This window comes from Crocuta crocuta, unplaced genomic scaffold (assembly GCF_008692635.1).
Source record: "Crocuta crocuta isolate KB4526 unplaced genomic scaffold, BGI_CrCroc_1.0 scaffold161, whole genome shotgun sequence".
Classification (NCBI taxonomy): Eukaryota; Metazoa; Chordata; class Mammalia; order Carnivora; family Hyaenidae; genus Crocuta; species Crocuta crocuta.
This window is the reverse complement of record NW_027527937.1, coordinates 59,870-83,896: the sequence shown is the minus strand read 5'-3', so window position 1 is coordinate 83,896 and position 24,027 is coordinate 59,870. Positions and strand designations below refer to the sequence as shown.

At 36.3% G+C, this 24,027-nt stretch overlaps 1 long non-coding RNA gene across 2 annotated transcripts in view; it reads right to left on the bottom strand.

The window, feature by feature from the left end:
• Nucleotides 1–8,037, bottom strand: part of LOC144221688 (uncharacterized) — a 38,218-nt gene extending 30,181 nt beyond the window's left edge. For both annotated transcript variants that reach the window (XR_013332142.1, XR_013332143.1), the window contains exon 1: nt 7,952–8,037. This is a non-coding gene — a long non-coding RNA (uncharacterized LOC144221688). The remainder of the gene's footprint in view (nt 1–7,951) is intronic.
• Between the last annotated feature and the right edge of the window lie 15,990 nt (nt 8,038–24,027).

Sequence of the window (24,027 nt, the reverse complement as noted above, 5' to 3'; positions counted from 1 at the left end):
ATAAATTATGTATATGATTACTTCCTTTTATATGTTTCATCCTATCTTCTGAAGATAAAGTAAAACACGTGAAATATCACAAAGTATCAGGGTGATATCAAAGAAGCTTAATTATTACCTTGGACAAATATTTTTTTTTAATTTTTAATGTTTTATTTATTTCTAAGAGAGAGAGAGAGACAACATGAGCAGGGGAGGGTCAGAGAGAGAGGGAGACACAGAATTGGAAGCAGGTTCCAGACTCTGAGCTGGCTGTCAGCACAGAGCCAGACGCAGGGCTCGAACCCACAAACCGTGAGATCACAACCTGGACTGAAGTCAGCCTCTTAACCCACTGAGCCACCCAGGCGCCTTTACCTTGGGCAAATATTTACCATAGTGATTAAGAAAACAGAATTCATAAAATGTGAACCTATTTTTGTAAAGACTCAAAATCTACACATATATCTGTATTACTGTAAGACAAAGAAATCCTGAAAGATACACCTCCATACCAAATGTTAACAATACCTCTCTATATAGAGTAGCATAACAAAGGATATATCTTTAAATTTATTTATCCTCATTTTCAAGTTTTATAATGAAGACTGCATCTGGAGATGAAGGATTTTTCTAGTACAGAATTTGTATTCCATTCAATCTTTAGACATTATATTATTTCATCTTATAACAATATACACATTATTATCTACCAGACATCCCCTTGACCAAGTGATCAAAATGAACATTGCAAACAATAGTAAAAACTGATATCAGATGGTTCTTGGTGTGTTAAATTGAGAAAAACACTACACTACTTTTGAAGTATTCCTGCCCCAAATGCAAAACTTTAATCAAATCTTAAAGACAAAATCAGACAAACTTAAATTTTCTGAAATTTATAACTGCAATGTCATTATAGAAGAAAACATTCTTTCTTTGGGAGATTCAAGCTATGGTTTTTGGGGGCAAATGATCAGGATCTCTCCAGGTCAGTCATAAATGATTAAGGAGAAAGAAAGAAGGAAGGAAAGAATGGCAGAAGGGAGAGAGGGAAGGAAGGAGGGAAGGTTGAGCTCTTTGAGATTACTGAGATCAAAAATTAGTTTTAATCTTAATTTGTAACATATTATATTGCAATAATTAAAATTTATCCTCCAAAAAGGTAGAATCAGTGAATAGGTGTTTTAAAAGTAGACCTACGTAATCTTCTTGTCACTCCTGAGAAAGTGAAACAGAAGTTTGTCCAGGAATGACATTTATAATATACAGAGTGGCTTTATTCATAATAACCCCAAACTGGAAACAATCCAAATATCTATCAGCAGTAACATAGATTCATTGCAGTATGCTCATATAATAGAAAATTGCACAGCAATAGAAAAGGAAAAAAATGACTATCAGGCATCACAAAATAAGTACATTTCATAGATTATAGAATGTCGAGTAAAAGAAGCCAGCCACAGAGAAGTAGGAATAAATCCATGTAGAAGCTCAAGAACAAGAGGAATATATTTATGACGATAGAAATAAAAGTAAAGGTTCACCCAGGGGAGGAGATGGGTGCTGACTGGGAAGGGTCATGAGGAAACTTTCTAGTTGCTGGAAATGTTCTATATGTTGATTTCAGTGACAATTATACAGGTACAAACATGTAAAAATTCACCTAGTCATATTCTTTTTTTAGTGTGTATTTATTTAGAGAGAGAGAGAGTGCACACATGCATGAGCAGGAGTAGAGTGGAGAGAGGGAGAGAGATAATCCCAAACAGGCTCCATGCTATCAGCACAGAGCCAAACATAGGGCTTAATCTCCCAAACCATGAAATAATAACCTGAGCCGAAATCAAGGGTAGACAATTAACCAATTTTAGCCAGCCAGACGCCCCTCATCTTGCTGTATTCTTAATTTTAGTACACTTTCCCAAATAAATGTTATATCAGGCTTAAACTTATTCTGTGCTCACCAGTAATGAATCTTTTCTTTATGGTATCTAGCCTAGAGACTTGTATATAGCAGATGTTTGAGACATATTTTTGGAATGAATAAAAATTGTACCTACCTTGTGCTTTATTTCTTTGGGACTCTGTTGAATATAATAGCAGATGCTGATACATCTTTGTTAAATATTTTATAATATATCCAAGAATATGTATTAATGCAAAGAACATCTCTGGCGACCAAAATCTTGAGACAAACTAGGTAGTATGATAAGAAATGAGGGAGAGTGGGGCCAATCTTTAAAAAGTATTGGTCTTCAAAAATCCCATATATTAGGTCATTTCAGTGCAATAACTTACATGAACCCAGGGATGCAACAAATGGAGTGGTTCCTTATGGGAGGTATGAAGAAGTCAGTGCAATACAGTACAGACCCTATTCAGAGATTAGGGCTAACTGGAGACTTTTCTGGATTGGGTGGATAGCAGTATCTAAGAGGTTTGGGGAAGAGCTTGGTGGCTCAAGTTTCTAGGCAGTCGTGTTTTATGGGGGCACAGGCAGTGAGGGGAAATCTGATACATTCTAGTATTACAAGATTCAGGAATTCCAGAATCAAGAACCAGCCTTCAGGGCGAAGATGCTGGCAGAGACCAAGCAAGGAATTCTGGAGTTTAGTTGGCTAAATGTCTGTTCCAAGCTGAATTACAGCCCCAAATCAAGCTGTAATTTATCTAATCCCTGGGATAAAGGTTAGGGACCAGGAGCTCAGTCCTGTGAGGAGAACTTTGGGATTCTCTGGCCAGCAAGGTGCATTGTAGCTCCATGCACCCCCAGTATCTTGGCTTTCTTTGACCTATCTCCACTATTCCAGGGACAGAGGGCTTTCCAAACATCAATGTCTGATTTTTATTCATCAAGGCCTTGATGAAGTTAAAACCCTAAGTGTGTCTATGTTGTTTGAAGGTGAGAGTTATAAAAAGCAGGGACAGAAAATAGATTCTCACCTACACATTAAGCCAAATCTGTTAATGGGTATCCCGTAATACACCACATCACACTTTTTAGTTAGCTCCAGAATATTAACTTTCCTGAGACATCTGAGTTATGGTTGATAGTAAATGGCTCTTTTAAATTGTGAGCATGTATACTATAATGCTCATTTTATAAAATTAATAAGTTGACAAAATTTTTTGTAGCTTATGTCTTTAAAGGGATCTTTGGCATAATTTTTTAATATTTAAAAACACTAAGATATTTGCTTAATTAATTCCCATTTTGATGAGTTTCTTTTTAAAAAATAATTACCAGAGATAGTTTTCCCTTTTCTTATATTAATGAAGATATTAGGGCAGAATAAATATTGAGACAAATCAAATATTCTAGCTAGGAAAACTGGAAGGAGAAAATTCTTTTTCAGAGTTTGGAACACTTACAACGTGAGTAAATTTCCAATATGTAATGGGACCAGGGAATTTAAATGCAAAATACTTTTTAGTTACTTAGAAATGCATTTTTCAGTTTATTCCTTATAATCAATTATAAACATGACTTCATCAAAATTAACCAAACTCACTTCAGCATGTTTCATTAATATAAGTATATTTATGGAGAAATCTATAAACTATAGAAATTTTAATTAACTGGGTGATTTGCAAAGTACCTTTAAATTTACTGCTTGTTGGGCATTTCTAATAGGGTCACCTCACTTTTGAAAAGCAGGCGTCTTTTGTGAAAATATCTTCTTGTGAAAATAAACAAATCATTAGGCATTTTTCCTTTGCGCATTTATATAAACATAAGAAGACAAGCATATAAATTGAAAGTATTATTGTTTTGTGATTGACTCTGGCCCTGACTGGGTATGTCAGCCAGGTCCGGTGTCCTCAGTGTTTTGGTATTTCTCTCCTCTCCTCTCCTCTCCNAAAGCCACTTTATTCAATGCCCATTGCTAGGCTTTTATTGCTCAGCTTAAAAATACTTATATTTGCTTATTTGAAGACTTATTTTTTCTCTCATTTGATATTTTCTCCTCTTTCCTGCTATTGTTATCCTTTTTGAATTAAAAAAACAACTTAGGTTTTTCACATTCCTCTTATTACTCTGTGAGAAAGCCCAACCTTTGTGCTACTGCAACTAATGTTGGAATTGCATACTCTTGCCAGATGCATCATTTGCCATCCAACTACTACCTCTGTTAGTGATTCCTTGCATGGAGTTAGTATGTAATTATTATATTCAGGAAGCCTCATTATTTAGTAGGAAGTAGAGGGCCTGCTCAGTCAGTTCTACACAAGATCAACCTCCCTTGAAGCAAAGTAATGAGGGTTCTGGTTGTTCCTGACCTATTCCCATTAAGATCAACAACTGGCCAGAACTCAGACACTAGACTTCAAGGGAGGATGAAGACCAACAGAAATAAGCCCTAAAAATTTCCCTGAGTCTTTTACTGTGATTGAAGGAAGGGTTATGTCCATCACAAGCTAACTCTTGATTTTACTCAGAAGTGAATAGGAACACAGTATCACACACACATGCACATGTATGTGCACCTTCATAAAGTCACAACCATGCAAATGCACCTTTATACACACACACACATACACAAGTACTCACGTGGGCATGCACCTTCACACAAACACACACACACACACACACACACACACACACACACACACAATTAGGCCCAAGAAAAGGTATATAGTTTTTTTAGACCTCAGAAATGCAATGAAAATAGTTTCCAATTGGATGTATAAATTCTATGCTATAATTTCATTACTTGGAAAAAACATCTATCACAAGTATTAAAAAAAAACAAGTATCATAGTATTTTAAAGATGAGTTGCAAACATAATCTCCATATAAAATATTATATTTATATATATAACACTTTAAAAACTCTCTATGAAACTTATTTTTCTAAGGAAGGCATTGGTTTACTTATTTCATCTTCCTTTTTGGTAAGAATAGTACTAAGGGTATGTTCAGAGGCTGTACTAACATGTCAATTCCATCGTCCGATATGTTCTCTCTAGATGGTACCTAAAAGTTCTTTCCCTTTGTTAAATCTAATTTGTTACATTCTGTCATTCAGAAGAGTTTTACATTTTTCTTTCATTCTTTTTTTTTTTTTTTTTTTTTATTCTGTTTATGCCTGGGTACTGAAGTCTTGATATGTATTTCTGAGTACTTAATATTTTCTATTATAGCATATTCTTATCTATATCATAACAGTTTTCTGTATCTTATTACATCTTCTTATCTATGACAGTAAAGTTTCAATTATTTTTGTAAGAGTTTCTTAATTTATTTCCATTTTGGTTGGTTAGAGGTCAATCACTTCACATGATGAAACTAAAATGCATTTAGACGTGCTTTGTGGTATGTATAATCAATATTCATAAATATTCCATTTTTAGATTTGAATGGATATTAATTTTCCCATTATTGGATGGTAGAACTTTATGTATTTCTCTCAGACGCTAAGACAAGGATACTAATGGTGTAGTCCAAATCTGCTTTTCCACACTAAACTTTTGTCTGATAAAATCTTCAGGTACTGGTATTAATGCATAAATATCTTCTAATCAAATGGTGGTTATCTTGTAGCTCTCTCCACACTTGTGTCTATATCATTATATTATCCTAGTCATTAGAAAATGTTATCAGCATATATATTCTTACAGTCTATTTTATCTGATACTAATATAGACAAAACATCTTTCTTTCATTTGATTAATTTTTATATGATTTGGCTATTTTTATCCATTCATTATGCTGGAATTTAAAAATTCATATCCCACCATCTTTATATTATAATGGAAGTATTTTGTCAAAAAATATATAATGTGATTTCTAAAATATGTAGATTATATTTCTATAGTTCGTGGTTGCATTTTTCCCTCTTCTTAAATAATCTCCATGAGTTCTCATCTTTTAAGACTGCTGCTCTTTATTCACATTTCTTTTTCCTTTGTTACTTTAGAAGCTGTATTCTCTATTTCTGTTCTTTGGGGAGTTACGTTACAAATTTTAATAATTTTAGCAGTGCCTCTGCCCATGTATTTTCGGACCTCAGGATCATTAACTCCTGTTCTCTGCCCAAACTAGATGCTATCAATGTCTGGTATTCTATTTCAGCTTTGTTTTTATCTCTATTCTTCGGACACAGGTATTGTTTTATAGTTGATACATGTCAGATTAACCCATATGCTTAACAGTTAACATTTATTTGCTCTTATTCCTTTCTGCATCCCAGACCATCTATCTCACATCATTTTCAATCTCCTTTAGGCATATCCTTTAGAAGTTTCTTTAATAAGTATCTTCTGTAATTAAAGTTTTTTTTTTGTTAAGTTGTATGTTTTTGATTCATGTGAACGCATGAACAAGAGCTTTTCTGTATATATGACTTAAGTCTGATATAATTTTTCTCATTACTTCAGATATGTTATTTCCTTGACTGCTGGCATCCATTGCATTGAGAAGCAACTTGCCATATTCATTGTTCCTCTTGTTATACTCTGTGTTTAGGGATGGGGTTTTGTTTGTTCATATGTATGGCTTTTTACACCTGTGAAGTGGAGTCTCAGCAGTTGTGTGAGATTCTTCCTCTTTACCTTTATTTATTTTGCTCTGTTCTCATTGTCCTCACTTTATGGAGTCCTGTTAGATATATGTTAGATCCCTCCAGTCAACCCTATACCTTTCTCTTTCTCTCATATTTCCATATTTCATCAGTCTCTCTGCACTGTGCTCTGCAATATTCTTTCAGATACAACTTACAGCTCAGTTCATGGTTTTTTCTGCCATTTGCAGACTGTTGAAATTTTTTACATTGTGTTCTACATTTTATTTACTAGAATGTTTATTTCTAGAAGTTCTGGTTATTACCTCTTCAAGTCTTCCTGAACATGTCTTGTTATACTTTTGACAAATATGATTAGACACATTAAATATTTATATTCTTCATTTGTTAGTTCTAATATCTGCAAAATTTTTATTCTAATTCTGCAGCAAGTTGTGTTCTCAACATTTGCTAATTATGTCTTCCTTCCTCAAGTGTTTCATGGTTTTCCCATAAGCAAATTTTCTTATATGTTATCATAGTGGAAATGATTTTGGACCCAGTTTGTTTGGACCCTGTTAGAAATGGTTCACTTCTACAAGCCTTCTACAGCAAATCTAAAGTTTATTTAACTTAAATTTTTGGCTAGTACTATTTAGAACCAATAGGTGGTATTTATTCTGTCCTTATATTTATATGAAGCTGAGCTGGTTGTCAGGAATTGTCAGAGAAGGCATTTTTCTTCCTCTTTTACTCTCCTTAATTCAGAGTATAGATCAAGAAAGAACTTCTTATAATCTTGTTCTGGGAGCAGGATATTTTTTTCAGTTTACCTACAAAACAAATTGCCTTTAGAGAGTATCAGTGGTAAGTGGGAGTCTAATACAAGGAGTTATGACTCTTTGTGATAACCTGTAGCTTTGTCCTCATTCTTTCTCCTTAGAAATGAGCCAACAGACCACTAGAAATTTTACTTCTCTGTTCCAAATCTTGGGGAAGGAGGTAGATAAACTGAAGTCTATTCAAGATAATATGTACATTTTAGTGAAACTACACTGTGCACCTAACTCTTTCCTGATTGTATATGTACTAATTTTTGGCTTGTAGCTGCTCACCTCTGCTTAAAAAATACTTATTTATTTATTTTTTATTTATTTATAGAGAGCATGTGTGGAGGAGGGTAGAAAGCGAGGAGAGAGAGAGAATCTCAAGCAAGCTGTGTGATGTCAGGGCAGAATCCGACCCAGGGCTCAAACCCACGAACTGTGAGATCATGATCTTAGCCAAAGTCAAACGCTTAACCAACTAAGCCACCCAGGTGACCCTGTAAGTTAGTTTTCTAAAATATCAAACCTGGGAATCAAAATGAATCAAATCCCCATATGGATTATGTATTAGATGGCTAGGGCTTCCATATTAAAATCCACCAATTGGGTGGGTTAAACAATGCAGATTCATTTGCTTACAGTTCTGGAGTCTAGAATTCAGCATCCAGGTGCCAGCAGGGATGGTTTCTCCTGAGCTTCCCTCCGTGGCTTGCAGATGGCCACCTTCTTGCTGTGTCTTCACTTAGCCTTTTCTCCTGTCCTCTCTTTATGAGGACACCAACTGTATGGAATTAAGCCATTATGACCTCATTTAACCTGAACTACCTATTTATGAGACTGATCTCCAAAGGTTAGGCTTTCAGTATATAAACTTGGGAGGACACAGTTTAGTCTGTAACTGACTATAAATAATCTAAATTAATTTTTTAAATATTTTGGTCTAGGTTTGAAAGGGATGTGAAAACATTACAAAATTGTTATCAGATATCTAAGGCTTTGCTACCTGAAACTTTCTCTCTGATTTGCAATCTCTTCTCTGTTATAGGAGACATTGCATTTATAGTATACATTCAGAAATATTCTATCATATGAGTAATACCTGCTGTGTTTTGTTTTCCATCAGAGATCAAAACCATTCACTGCTCAGCACTGAGTCAAAGAAAACACATTTCCAAAAAGACAAGGAATGATCTGCAGACACCCTAACAGTACACTTTAGATGCTGACAAGAGATGAGATACTGTTCTGAGTTTGAAGTGGGATCCAAGTTTAATTACTGATTCAGATAGTTTGTCTTAAGCCTAGTGCCGGTAGTTTTGTTCATTAGAAAGTTCAACTAAGCTGTAAGCACTTTTTGAAACCCACCTGTACTATCCACAATAATGAATGCAATGATCATTTTTAAATGCTCTGGGGAAATGATGAAAACCAGCACCAGCTGAACTATGGTGGAGGACTCAGGCTAGCCAATATCTGTCCAATGCAGTCATATCTGTCCAGTGCATCCAGAGACTGCAGAATCCAACCAGACACGCATGTTGCAAAATACCAAGTCCTGAATTCTAACCTCAAGCCTCTAGTGGATATATACTTTGTGCTCTCACTCTGTTCCTCATTTGTGATTGTCACAAAATCATCCGAAGTTCAGCATAATTCATTGCAGTGGACAGTCTTCAGTCAGGAAAGGACAGGAACAGGAATAGCAAAGGTTATGGGATATAGTAACATTTTAATTACATATGATGTTGGGTTGGAGTCTACTAAAAGAAAATGGAAGTGGGTGCACTTGGGTGGCTTAGTTGGTTAAGTGTCTGACTCGATTTTGGCCCAAGTCATGAGTTCATCATTTGTGGGATCAATCCCCATGTCAAGCTCTGTACTGACAGCATGAATCCTGCTTGGGATTCTCTCTCTCCTTCTCTCTCTGCCCCCTTTAATAAACAAACTTTATAAACAACAAAACAACAAACCACAAGGAAATAAATTCTTCATAAATCTGCACATTTTCTTAAGCATCCCCTCCTTAAAGGGGGATGGAATCATAATCACAGGCAAATCCTTGAAGGTTCTTTATGTCAAGTCCATTGGAACCAAATATTCTTATTGTGTCATACTTTAGAAAAGCTAAATACCTTGTCTTTAGGAACTGAAAGTAGCAGAAGGAAGAGAACCACCTGAAAGTAGGGAAGAATATAGTCAGCATCAATTGATTGCATGATTACTAAATGTTTCTGGAATGGGAATATTGAGGAAGAACTGAAAATTTCTACAAGTCTCACTCTATTTAATGCTATATACTGATTTCGATAATTTCTAGGACCCAGATGAACACAGAATCCTAGAATTTCTGAGTTACAATTGCTTATTTTTTATAGTTTTGTAGACATTAAAAGCTTATATAGCAAATTATCTATGAGTGAAATAACTAGAGCCTATTTATTCTAAAAGCATTAAATTCCCAAGGTGCTTGGGTGGCTCAGTCGGTTAAGCATCCGACTTTAGCTCAGATCATGATCTCATAGTTTTTGGGTTCCAGCCCCATGTCAGGCTCTGTGCTGACAGCCAGCTCAGAGCCTGGAGTCTGTTTCAGATTCTGTATCTCCCTCTCTCTCTGACCCTCCCCTGCTCATGCTCTCTCTCTCAGAAATAAATTTAAAAAAAACATTTAAAAATTTTAAAAAGAATTCCCAAATAGCATATGCAGAATTGTATTCCTTACATGATAACATTAATATTCACTACTACCGGGAGGTCTTGTCTGGTCTAGGACCACACAAGAATATCTTAATGGCGAATACAAAGAATAAATGCATGGCAAAGACACAGGATGCAGAGAATTACACATGAGAAGCTGACCTGGAAATTCATTTAACCTCTATTAGGTTGGGCAGAAATTCTGAGCATCTTTTTTCTTTTCTTTCTTTTTTTTTTTAACTATTTTTTTTTTAATGTTTATTCATTTAGAGAGAGAGAAACAGAGCACAGACACATGCACACAAAATGGGGAGGGGAAGAGAGAGGGAGAGAGAATCCCAAGCAAGCTCCACATTGTCAGCCAGAGCCCTACGAGGAGCTTGATCTCAGGGACTGTGAGATCATAACCTGACCTGAAAGCAAGAGTTGGGTGCTTATCTGACTGAGCTACTCAGGTTCCGTGAGCAGCAGATTTTCTAAGAGCCTGTCTTGAATTGTGTTTGAACACAATTGATAGATTTCTCCCAGGAATCAGAAACCCAGAAATGTCTTAGGATAGATACATTTTCAAACAAAATTCTTTCCAGGTAGTTCTCCATCATTCATTGTAAGTCATGTATGTAACCTAACTGTTGAACATGAAGGGTCAGTATATGCCACCCCAAATGTATGCCACTTTGGCATGAGGAGTATTATTTTTTTAATGTTTTTATTTATTTTGAGAGAGAGAGAGGATGAATGGTTCAGGGGCAGAGGGAGGGTGAGTGAAAGAGAGAGAAAGGGAATACCAAGCAGGCTCTGTGAGTCAGAGTAGAGCTGGATGAAGAACTCAACCCTGAGATCATGACCAGAGCTAAAATCAAGGGTCAGAGGCTAAGTGGACTGAGACACCAGTATGAGCAGTATGAAGATTATTTTGAGCTCAAGGCAGTTGAGAATCAACAGATGCAGGAAGAGTTGTCTGTCCCCTCAGCCCCACCCCCATTTCTTACTGCTTAAAGTAGGGCACAAATTTCCCTTCTTGAAGGTGCTGCCCACACATTAGCAGGAAAAGAAGAGTGACTCTTAACACTAGAGAGGGAGAGTCTACACTGAGTTTTCATACACAAATTTTGCTAAAATAACCTTGATTTCCCACGAGGTCCTGCATGTATTTCCTAGTCACTTCCCCATGATTTACTGACCCTTCCTTTGCTTTATTAGAATAATGTGTAGCTCAAGGTTCTAACCGTTTCTTTGAGTTTTATTCCTTTTCATTGAACTCTCATGCACATAAATATTAGTAATAATGGTGGGCCTCTTCTTCCATTAAATTCTCTTGTTCATTTGACTTGTTGGCTCTCAGGCAAAAATCCAGATGGCAGAGGAAAAGTTTTTCCTCCCTAACAAGCACTAGCCAATAAGGAGGCTAACAAAAAGATATCAGTCCTAGTTTGAAATTTTCAATGACATTGTCACAGTATTTCATTGTACATAAGTTTTCAAGAAGACAGGGAAACAACACACATTTTTGAGTGCCCAGTTGCCTATCACTGTGTTTCTAAATGCACTAAAGCCTTCACAGTCTTAGTTTACAAAGTACAATACATCTTATTTCCCTAATTTACAAGTGAGAAAGTCAAAGCTTAGAGAATTTAAATAACTTGCCCCAGGACAAACAGACTTCTCTTTGTATTTAGCTCTTGCTTATCCTACTGAAACTTCCTGCCTCCCTGTGGCAAGCAGCTTAAATGAGTTCCTCTCTGTTTTGTGTGCGCAGTGTAGGCTGATATAAGATTCTGAGTGTGTGTGGACATTGCTGCATGAACTTTTCCCCATGTCCCTTTTGATCCAGCTCATGTGCCTTAAATGTGTGACTGCTGAGTTACCATTTAATGTTGAGCTTTTCCAGACTGTGGTATACAAATGTTGGCTTAAACTATACTATTAAAGCTAAATTAATTCCAAATTGGTTTCCTTTAGAGTCTTCCCTTGGTTTGTGTTTTTGCACCATGGGTTTTTAATGCAGATCTTCAATCTGGCTCCGCTGAAGAAGCTGAATTAGATAGATGATATAGATATAGATATAGATATAGATATAGATATAGATATAGATATAGATATAGATATAGATAGATATAGATAGATATATCTGTTCATTCTGTGATTCCATAACTTTCTAGTGAATAGTGCACTAATCTGCAGTGAGTAAGGAGACTGGACAAGTTTAAACTTGTCCAGTCTCCTTACTCACTGCAGATGAAACTACTGATATTGCCTTCATGTTTATTTTCCCTCTGGTTTTGAGGTATATCCTATCCTCATCTCTCTCCTCCAAGACAAATTTCTGGATGGTAAAGAAAAAAAATACTCAAAAATTCACAATACCGTCACACAGCCTTGTCGTTACCACCTGTTTGCCTGTTTATTCTGTCACAGGATCGCAATTCCATGTATCCTGTTCTTTCTTGAATTATTTTTCCCCATGAAAAATGCTTCCTTACAATAGTTGAAGACATAAGGACATATGAATTTAGGTATAATTTTGTACATTGATTTCTATGCTGATCAATCTTAATTCTGACATTTCACCATTTGGCATATGCCTTCTATCTCAGAAATATCTTGAATTACAATAACATACTTCTCAAAGAAAACATGACATGTAAAATCTTAGTTATTTCAATTCTGTGCACATAACAAAAATATTTTGTTCTAAGCAATCATTTCTTTTGGAGTTTTTTGAAAGGCAACAATATTTGATAATTTAACTGTNAGATATAGATAGATATATCTGTTCATTCTGTGATTCCATAACTTTCTAGTGAATAGTGCACTACTCTGCAGTGAGTAAGGAGACTGGACAAGTTTAATGCATTAAACTTGCATCTTTGTAAGTCATTAAAATTAACAGAATTGGGGAGAGAGGAGAAAGAGCTAACTCACTTCAAGCAAAAGAGATTGGCATTTAAATATTTTTTATTGTGTCAAGATTGAGTATCCAAAGCTTGGCTTTGTAGGGAATGTGAGGCTGCAATGGATTGAGGCCCAAGGAAGGGCCAAGTTCTCCTAAGGGGACACATGCAGAGAGCTAGGCCTGGCTGATCACACAGGCTCAGTGGACAGCAAAGCCTGGGTTCTGGCTTATGGGAACTCAGTTATAGCTCAGGCCCCAAGAGTCTCCAAAGTCAGATATTGGAGTAACCTGACAAATGAGCAGAACTGAAGGATAAGATATCCGAATAAATATAGTATAAATGTAACAAAACCCTGTATTCAGAGCCTATCACTGTAGTGTGCATGCATAAGTGTATGTGAGATACACAGTGTTTGTGGTATGCATGTGCATATATGGGGGTGGTGTGCATATATGTATGTGAGTATGTGATATGGATATGTCTGTGATGCAGTCGTGTGTGTTGTGTATATGTGTGTGGGGGTGGTGGTACGTGTATGCAGTGTATGGTGTGGGTGTGGTATGCATTTGTATGTGGGTGGGTGGTGTGCATGAGTGTGTGTGTAGTATGTTGTGTGGCATGCATATGTGTGTGACTGTGTGTGTATGTGTGTGTGTGTATCTAAGTGTCTTATCATTGCAGTTATCATAGCATGATATTGCAGAACAAAGCACTGGTACTCTAGAAATAAGGAATTCCAGTGGTTGGTACATTCTAAATAGGTCAGAAGAAAAAAAAATCAGGGACTTTACCCAGCAGTTCAACAGATAACCCAAGAAGAATGGTTTGATTCAAACTTTATCTAATAGGAGACATAAACTTATTGAAGCTCTTCTTTTCTGGAGCCCAGGAAGGTGTTACGATTGAATGGTTTAGTCCTGCAAGTAGAGTGAATCCAGATGTGGCAACAACCCTGTAAAACAGAAGAGGGGAAGATGCGGTGTACTGACATTTGGAAGCACAGCCAAAGGAAGTTCCTATAGTCTGGACATAACTACATCTCATTTTCCTCAATGGCAAAATATGGGAATATGATTATCTTTAAGAATCCTCATGTTCTAACGTTCTAAACATTTGGCTCTATGATTCTGAGGTAAAAATCTGTAATATTATTGTGTGGGCACTGGGAAAGGTCGATTTGTTACAAAAATAATTTAGAACCTCCTAAGGTAGAAAAGTAAAGTAGACATAACATTAAAATGTGCTAAACCATTATTGCCATGAATCTGTCAACTTTCAGAAATAAACAGCTATTAACTGAGGTATCAAGAATAATAGAGAACTTGAAGAGCTGATACCCACATAAGGACACTGCCCCACATCTTTTTATTTATCTTTTTATCTTTGCTCTTTGTTGGTTTAGCAGATTTCAATTTTATAATGCAGTGTTATCAACAATTATCACTGTGCCTTGCATTAGATCTTCAGAAGTTACTTATTGTATAGCTGGACATTTGTACCCCTTTGTATTAATCTCTTTATACCCCTCACCCATCCCAGCCTCTGGTAACCACTTCTCTACTTTCTCTTTGTAGGAGTTAGATTTTTTTTTAAATTTCACATATAAATGATACCATATGGTATTTGTCTTTCTGTCTGACTTTTTCACTTAGTGTCACGCCCTCAAAGTTGAGCCATGTTGTCCCAAAGGCAGGATTTCTTTCTTTCTCATGGCTGAATAATGTTCCATTGTGTATATATATATACACATTCCATATCTTGGCTCTTGTAAATAATGCTGCAATAAACACAGAATATAGATATTTCTTTGGTATCCTGTTTTCATTTCCTTTGGATATATACCCAGAAATGCAATTGGTACCATATCATATGGTAGTTCTATTTTTATTTTTTGAGTAAACTTTGTACCGTTTTGCATAGTGGCTGCACCAGTTTGCATTTCCACCAGCAATGCATGAAGAATTCTCTTTTCTTCATATCCTCAGTAACTCCTTACTTCTTGTCTTTTTGATTTTAGCCATTCTGACAAGTGTGAGGTGACATCTCATTGTGGTTTTGATTTGCATTTCCCTAATGATGAGTGATGTTGAGCATCTTTATATGTTCCTCTTGGTCATTTGTATGTCTTCTTGGGGAAAATGTCTAATCAGATCCTTTTCCCATTTGTTAATTGGGTTATTATTTTGCCGCTGAGTTATATGGGTTCTTTATATGTTTTGGATGTATGATGTATGATTAGGAAAAATTTCTACCATTTTTTAGGTTGCTTTTTCATTTTGTTGATGGTTTCCTTTGCTGTGCAGAAGCTTTTAATTTTGCTGCAGTCGCACTTGTTTATTTTTTGTTTTGTTTACTTTTCTTTTGGTGTCAAACCTAAAAATATGATTATAAGACTAACCTCACAGAGCTTGCCCCCTGTGTTTTCTTCTAGGAGTTTAATGGTTTCAGGTCCTACATTCAAGTCTTTAATACATTGCATATGGTATAAGAGAGTGGTCTGGTTTCATTCTTTTACATGTGGCTGTCCAGTTTTTCCAAAACCATTCATTGAAGAGATTTTTTCTCCATTGTATATTCTTGTCTTTTTTTTAAATCATAAATTATTTGACCATGTAGGCCTGAATTTATTTCTGGGCTCTTTATTCTGTTTCATTAATCTAATGTCTGATTTTATGCCAACACTATACTGTTTTGATTACTATAGTTTTGTGATATAGTTTGAATCAGGGAATGTGATGCCTCCAGCTTTGTTCTTCTTTCTCAAGTGTGCTTTGGCTCTTTGGGGGCCTTTTTTGTTTCCATACAAATTTTAGGACTATTTTCATTTTTCTGTGAAAATGTCACTGGGATTTTGATAGGGATTGCACTGAATCGGCAGATTGCTTTGAGCGTTTCAACAATATTAATTCTTCTAATCCACAAGCACAGAATATCTTTCCATTTATTAGTTTCTTCAGTTTCTTTCATCAGTGTTTTGTACTTTTCAGCATACACATCTTTCCCTTGCTGTATATATATATATATATACACACACACACACATACATACATATATATGTATATATACATATAATTATAAAGTTAATTTTATGTGTAATTACATATTACATATATAATTATATAAAATAAATAAAAATTAATTTATATGTAAAAGAAATAAAATATTTTTCACACGTCTTCTTTATCCATTCACTACTGATGGACACTTGGGTTACTTCCATATCTAGGCTATTGTAAGTAATGCTGTAGTAAACATAAAGGTGCATATATCCTTTCATATTAGTGTTTTTATTTTCTTTGGTCAATAATCTGTTATGGAATTTTTGGATAATGTGGACTTCTATTTTTAATTTTTAAGGAACCTCCATACTGTTTTCCACAGTGGCTACATCAGTTTGCATTCCCATCAACAATGCACTAGGATTTCTTTTTCACCACATTCTTATCAACACGTTATTTCTTGCCTTTTTGATTCTAGCCATTCTGACAGGTGTAAGGTGGTATCTCATTTTGGTTTTGATTAGCATTTCTTGGATGATTATCAATGTTGAACATCTTTTCATGTGCTCATGGCCATTTGTATGGCTTTTCTGGAAAAATGTCTATTCCTGTCTTCTGCCTACTTTTTATCAGATTTTCTTTGGAGTTGAGTTGGATAAGTTCTTTATATATTTTGGGTATATAATTTGCAAATATCTTCTCAAAATAAGTAGGTTGCCTCTTCTCTTTGTTAATGGTTTCCTTCACTGTGCAAATGACCTTATTTTGGTGTAGTCTCAACAGTTTAGTTTTGCTTTTATTTCCCTTGCCTGAGGAATCTAGAAAAAAAATTGCCATGGCCAATGTCAAAGAAATTACTGTGTATGTTCTCTTCTGGAAGTTTTATGGTTTCAGATCTCACATTTAGGTCTTTAATATACTTAAAATTTGTGTATGGTTTAAGAAAGTAGTCCAGTTTAATTCTTTTGCATGTGACTGCCTACTTTTCCCAACACCATTTATTGAAGAGACTGTCTTTTCTTCATTGTATATTCTTTGCTCCTTTGTCATAGATTAATTGACCATGTAAGTGTGGGTTTATTTCTGGGCTCTCTGTTTTGTTCTAGTGACCTATATGTCTGTTTCTGTGCCAGTACCATACTAGTTTGATTACTACAGCTTTGTAGAATATCTTGAAATCTGGAATTGTGATACCTCCAGTTTTGTTCTCTCTCAAGATTATGTTAGCTATTTAAGCTATTTTGTGATTCCATACTGGGATTGTTTTCTTAATTTCACTTTCTAATAGTTTATTGTTAGCATCCAGAAGTGCAACTGATGTTTGTGTATTGATTTTATATCTTGAAGCTTTATTAGTTCATTTCTTAGTTCTAACAGTTTTTTTGGTGGAGTCTTTTTTTTTTTTTTTTTGGAAGCTAACTAGATCTCAGTTATAATTAACTACTAGGAGAAATTCATATTCCTTTTTATTCTTTTGCCTATTCCCGCTTGTCCACAACCTAAAAAATAAGGCAAAATATTCTTAGGTAAAGAAATTTACTGCAAACAACTTAATAATTTGATTCACTCAAGTTCAAGAATTGTTAAGATATTTTAAACACTCTTAGTTGTGTTGTGGATTATCATGTTTATTTTCAGACATGTAATCTATCTCACTTGGGTAATTTTATTAAAGTAACTTATGTTTTCATTCTTTATATAAACATAGGCCTAGAGGCTCTTTAACAAGCATGTCTTTTATCTCATAAAAGATAAAATATAATAAATGACCACTTTCATGATTTAGATAGATCTATTGGTTTGATTTTTTTCATATGCCCACCCATATATTTTGAGCAGAGTATAGACAAATGTTTTACATGTATCTGTCCATTCAATTCAAGTTGTTTCTTTTTTTCTTCTTTAAATTTCACTGCTGCTTGTAGCAAGATTCTCCATTAAACTCATTATGTCTTATTAAGGCAAATACAGGCTATTATGAGCAACAGGCTACCCTAATTATATTTTGGAGACAGAAGGTCAAAATTCTTTTCAATTCATTTCTCTGCCACTGCCTTGTCTTTGCCATTCTGATTTTACCTCTTTCTCTCTCTTTTTTGAACCAGTTCAGTGCATATGATGCTTAGTTAGTGTTTGCTGATATCTCCACCAAGAAAAAAAGAATCAGGAAATGGGACTGTCACATCAATTGACCTTTTTCCCTTGACATTCTGAAACTTGTAAAGAGACATCACTCTTTTTTAAAAAAACAATTTCAAATCACTTCTCAAAAATATTTTTGGCCCTTGTCTTTGTTTTCCTATATGTTTAAGCATATGCTTTCAAATTAGTTGAGACAAAGGAAGGATATATACAGTTCTAGATTGCTATTAAATTAGATGCTATGTTAACTGATGTAGAATTTATACAAACTATCACTCTCTGCAACAGCACTAACCAAAGAGTGTTACAGAAACTGCAAAATGCTCTTAGAAGTCAGTCACTTTCAGTGGTCAAATTGGCTTGGGAAATGTTTGCAGGAAGATCCCTCTCTTGGAAGCACACTGTCCTTGAGAACATGTAAGGTTGTATCAGGTCCTATGCAAAAGAAATCTGCTTCATGCCAGTGATTTTCATTCCTCTGACTCATTCTTCATGTAATTCCCATTAGTATTAGTATTAATATTAGTATTTTTCTTTATTTAATACCTGTTAATATTCTGAAGAGTTATTTTGTCATAGAACACCCTATGAAAATACTGTTCTATTAAATGGTTGCTATATCTCAAACCCTCAACATTTTATATTTTCCTGAGTTGTGAGAAAAAGAGTATCAAAAGAGTACCAACAACAATTTTGATGTTCATGTATTTACACTTTTCCTTTTTTAAAATTTTTTCTACATTTTTTGTTTTAAGTTATATGAATCATGATAGAAAGTAAGGAAATGTGATAAGTACTACCCAAAGGCTCAGCCATAATTACCTGTGATATAGCAGGTACCAAAACAGTATGAAAATGCTCCTCAGGGAGACAGTGACCTTCTACAGGGATAGATGAGCAGGTTGGCTGCAGGGAGGTTCCCACTCTGCCATGCCACATGGGGCAGGGGATGCATGACTGAAGGGAGAGAATAGCAGGAGAAGCTGGGGTGGACCTTGCCCATCTATGTGGGGTGTGATAGGGATTGGGGGAGACCACTTGTTGTCCTTTTGTTTCATCTGCTTCTGGGAGAGTCAGTCCATTTTGGGAAAGGAGAGTAAGCACGATGGGAAGCAGAAAGTCCTCAGTGTGCAGTAACCTGCTCCTCAAATAGAAATGTCAATGTAATATCAGACCCCAGGAGATCAATAAAAACAATCTACGCAAGAAAATATTGCCTTTTTATTACTAGCTTTGAAAACTCAATTCAGCATGCTAATCATATCTCACAAACCTTGTTCCATTCAGTGATCAGAGCTGCTACTGAGGGTCCCTTCTTCAAAATCTCCAAATCAAATGCATAACTCATTCTGAAATGTGTTCCCACTTTATTGAATGTTTCCCTGCTTCTTTCTGTACCTGTAATGATATTTCCAATCACCACAACAAAAAAAATCTGCTTCTGAGCCCAAAGCTACTTCTCCCACATCTAAAATTATACAATTCTAATGTCAGCAGTAAAATTCAAACTGAAGAGGGATCATTTCTAAGTGATCTGAGATGTGTTTGTGAACAATAAAAACAAGACAAATTCAGTAAAACCCTTTTCCATATTGGAGACATATATCTTTAGAGAGATGTATTTTGGAGATAGCATTCAATCATTAATTTTCACATTCAATAAATTTTTATTGAACATTTACTATAACTGAGGCACTATTATACAGTGAGGTTACATCAGAAAGTAAAACAGGCAAGAAGCTTGCCCAAAATTATTATGGTATGGTTGGATCCAAAATAAATAATTAAGTGAATAAATGTATACTATTTCAGGAGTTGAAAGTAAATCTTTGGGATATTGAGTATATGTGGTGTGTGTGTGTGTGTGTGTGAGAGGGAGAGAGAGAGAGAGAGAGATTGAAAGAGAATGAGAGAATGAGAGAAAGAGATGGGGCTGGGGGGTGGGGGGCAGAACTGCCTTGAGAAGTAGGCAAGTGGAGTTCCTGACTTGGACCAGACATCTTAGGGAATCCTACATTTTGAGTGTCTTTCTTAAAGTTTGGTAAGTTGTCTGTGGTGTCTGGGACAAGCTGGGGCTGGCAGAGCCATCTAGTAAGATGTTTCAAATATGAAAAGAGATTTTGACCCTGTCTCACCCCTTTGGGGTCCTCTCTGAGTATTTTCTCTTGCCCTGAGAATTCTCGGACTTCTATTTATAGGGCCACATTAGGGCCTTATAGAGACTCGATTCTTGTTCTAAGAGGGTAGCCTGATAAACAAATTATTGCCACTGGTTACAGCAGTTTATCTTTCATAGGATTGCGTGGGATTGGACTGTTAAAATGGTTGATTTGCCAGGGCCCCTGGGTGGCTCAGTTGGTTGACTGACTCTTGATTTTGGCTTAAGTCATGGTCTCACAATTTGTGGGTTTGAGCCCCACATGGAGCTCTGCGCTGACATCCTGGAGTCTGCTTGGGATCCTCTGTCTCCCCCTCTATCTGCCCTTGCCCTGCTCATGCTCTCTCTTTTTCGCTCTCAAAAATAAACACTAAAAAAATTTTAAATAGATGACCTGCCAATTTTGGGTGAGTAAAATTGTTTCTGTGGACAGAGAGAGACCCTAACATGGGTAGTTGCCCAGCCCCCCAACACTCTTTAGGGACTGCCTTTTAATATCTAAATACTAACATTTAATGGTGCATGAGATTTTCAAAAGTTGAAAGGAAAGGCCTATATGATAGTAAGTATTTGAATGAAATCAGAAAGAAGTGATGGGATTGATTATTCCAATAACTGACGCAGAATGTTCTAGGTAGAAGAAGAAAAACTGTGCAAAGGTCTTGGGGCTGGAGAATTCCTGGGATATTTGAATAAAGGCAAATAAGCCAGCATAGCTGAGCAGAATGAATGAGTACTACGGATATGGTAGTAGGTGAAGACAAAAAAGTAGAAAAGGGTACCAGATCAAGTAGTGCCTTGGCTGAGCCTTGTACATCATGTAAAAATGTCTGTGTTTACTCTGATCTGGGATGAAAGTTGGGTGTTTTAAGCAAAGACTAACATAATTTGACAAATTTTAAAGAATGTTTTGGGGCTTATAGTTGATTGTAAGGGGCCTAAGTTAGAAAAAAAAAAAAAAGACCAGTGGAGATTCTATTGCAATAATTCATGAAAAAAATAATGGCTTAAAGTCAGGTGTTAGTAGTAAAAATCATGAGAAATTATAAGATTCTGGACATTTGTGAAAGTAAAGCCAACATAATTTGGTTTTAGATGGACTGGATATAGATATGACAGAGATGTATCAAGGTTTTTTAAAAAACATTAATGATTTATTTATTTCTGAGAGAGAGAAATACAGTGTGAGCAGGGGAGGGTCAGAGAGAGAGGGAGATACAGAATTGGAAATAGTCTCCAGGTTCTGAGTTGGCTGTCAGCACAGAGCCCGACGCGGGGCTCGAACCCACGAACTGTGAGATCATGACCTGAGCCGAAGTCGGAGGCTTGACTGACTGAGCCACCCAGGTGCCCCTCAAGGTTTTTGATCTGAACAACTGACAGAGTCAACTGTATATTTATGAAGAAAGGAAAAATATCTAAGAGAAGCAATTGTGTGGGATAGTTATCAATAGTTTATCAGAGAAAATGATAGATCTGAGATGCCAATTAGACATTTACCTGGAGATTTGGATTGACAGCTGTGAAGGGAGGTATCAGTATAGACTTTACCTGGGGACTGGGTGTGGATACAGAAGAGAAGAGGTCCAAAGGCTGAGCCATGGTTGGATGAGACCATCTGGACAGACGGCATGGGTGGAGAAGAGAAGATGTTCAAGGGCTGAGGCATGAGCCATTTCAAAACAGGAGGTAAGAAAAGAGAGCAGGAACAGAAAAGGAGATGGAAAAGAATGAGGCAGTGAGGTTAGAAGAGAACATTATGAATGGCTGGAACACAGTGGAGATATGCTGTTGCCTGGTTCTTACAGAGATCTGAAGACTGACACCAGATTTAATGGAGTTATGGTTGGTTGTGACCTTGACAAGCCCACCTTCCACTTCGTGATAAGAACAAAAGCCTAACTGGGCGAGTTCATGAGAGAATAGAAGAGGAAGTGAAGCAAGAAGTGGAGATAAGCCTTTTGAGGGGTTCTGCTGTGAATAAGAACTCAGAAATGGGGCAGTTTCCAGAAGGTGGTATAGGTGAAGGATGGGATATTATTTTAAGTTGGTATGCATAAGATTCTATTTATATAATAAAATAACAGGAATGATTCATTAAGAAGAATAACAATTTATCTTCCCTCTTGAGGACATAAAATTTTGAAACTCTGAAAGTAGGAAGAGAAGAGCTGACTGTGAGTAGTAGCGGGCTGGTGGTCAGTGATGGGACAAAATCGAAGGGAAGTGTCAAGAAGAAAGAGAGAACATCTTATTTACTTCAAAAGTGCTATTATCCTAGGTAAGGTACTAAGATCTTAGGTGGGCCATGGCAGTGCTAAGGGCTTCAGAAACTGGAGGAAGGCATCCTTCCCACCAGAACTCCACCTTTTGGGTATTCAGCCTGACAGCTTTGTGCCTCTCCATTCCAAATTTCAAACACACAAAGAACATGACTAAACTAGCTCCAGTCCAGAGTCCTCCTCTGGACCAATCCATTCTGACCAGTTGGGTAGGACCACATGGTGGTAACGGGTATATCTGGGGATGCTTCCAGAGAAGAGCAATTTGGGGGAGGGGGAAAAGTGAGGCAGCTATCCCAGATGGCATCTGTCCACTACAAACCCTCTGCCTAATTTCAATTACCCCCTCAAATTCTAAGTAACATGAAATATTCATTCTCTGGGAGAAAATGCATAGATATTTTAATTTTAGTAACTGCCAGTTATATTTACCTAAGTTCAGGAACTTGGAGATGAGTTGATATTTTTCCTTTTACTGGATAACCAATCATTATCAGGTTCCTCACAGTGAAGAAATGAGGCACAATGCCCCAAGTGAGAACACTGGATGTTAGCAAATATAATTATGACAGAAATAATAACCTTAAGATGTACGGTGATTTATAGTTTACAAAGTGCACTTTCATTCCCATTACCTGAAGCCTCACAAAAGATTTGTGGGCTGTTTCCATAGCAGGCACTTTGTTTCCTGACAAGCACTAATTCCTTCCTTCCTCCTTACTGTCAGAGTCCAGATTTCATTCAGGTATGTGGTGATGTGGCCTGAGCCCCAGGAAATAAATCCTGCTCATCAGAATCAGTCATGCTGGACCCCTTCCCCTTTATTAGGGGTAGATCTAAGGGTATCAGGTGCTGGGACCTAGTACCAGCCAATGCAAACAAACAGGTACATGATGACCATCTTCTCCCCAGTCTTTTGGGGTTGTTGTTGTTTTGTTTTGCTGTTTTTTTTGTTTCTTTGTTTTTCTGTCCCCCCTCCCCGGGACATTGTCATGTGAGGTTGAGATTTTGGAGCTGGTGAAGCCATCCTGTGAATACTGTGAGACCCTTTTCTGACACCTGAGAATGGCAGATCTTCAAGGAGAGAGGGCAATGTTTCCTCACATCAACATCAATCTACTGAGTTCATCAATGACCCATCTCCTTTCTTCTGATTAAATGAGACAAAAAATTATTATTTAAGCTATCTTTAGTGTTTTATTATTGATTATGGAAGGCATTCTCCTTAATAACTTTGCAGATAAAAATATGAGGCTCAGAGAGGTTAAGTGACATGCCCAGTATTGCCCAGTTGCTAAATGGCTATTTCTTAACTCAAACCCAGGTCTCTGGATGCTATATCTCTTTTCAGAATCCTTGGCCTTTTTATGAAGTCACATCAGTTTTCCTGCTTAGTTAATATTTGATCCTAGGCAAACTCTTCCTTAATTTTTAAATGTCACCCTTACCCTGAACAGGTGCTTGGGAAATAGGTAGTTATTTAAATTTCGTGTGTGGCATTTGAACCTCAACTCCCTCCAACATGACCACCAACACACTCATA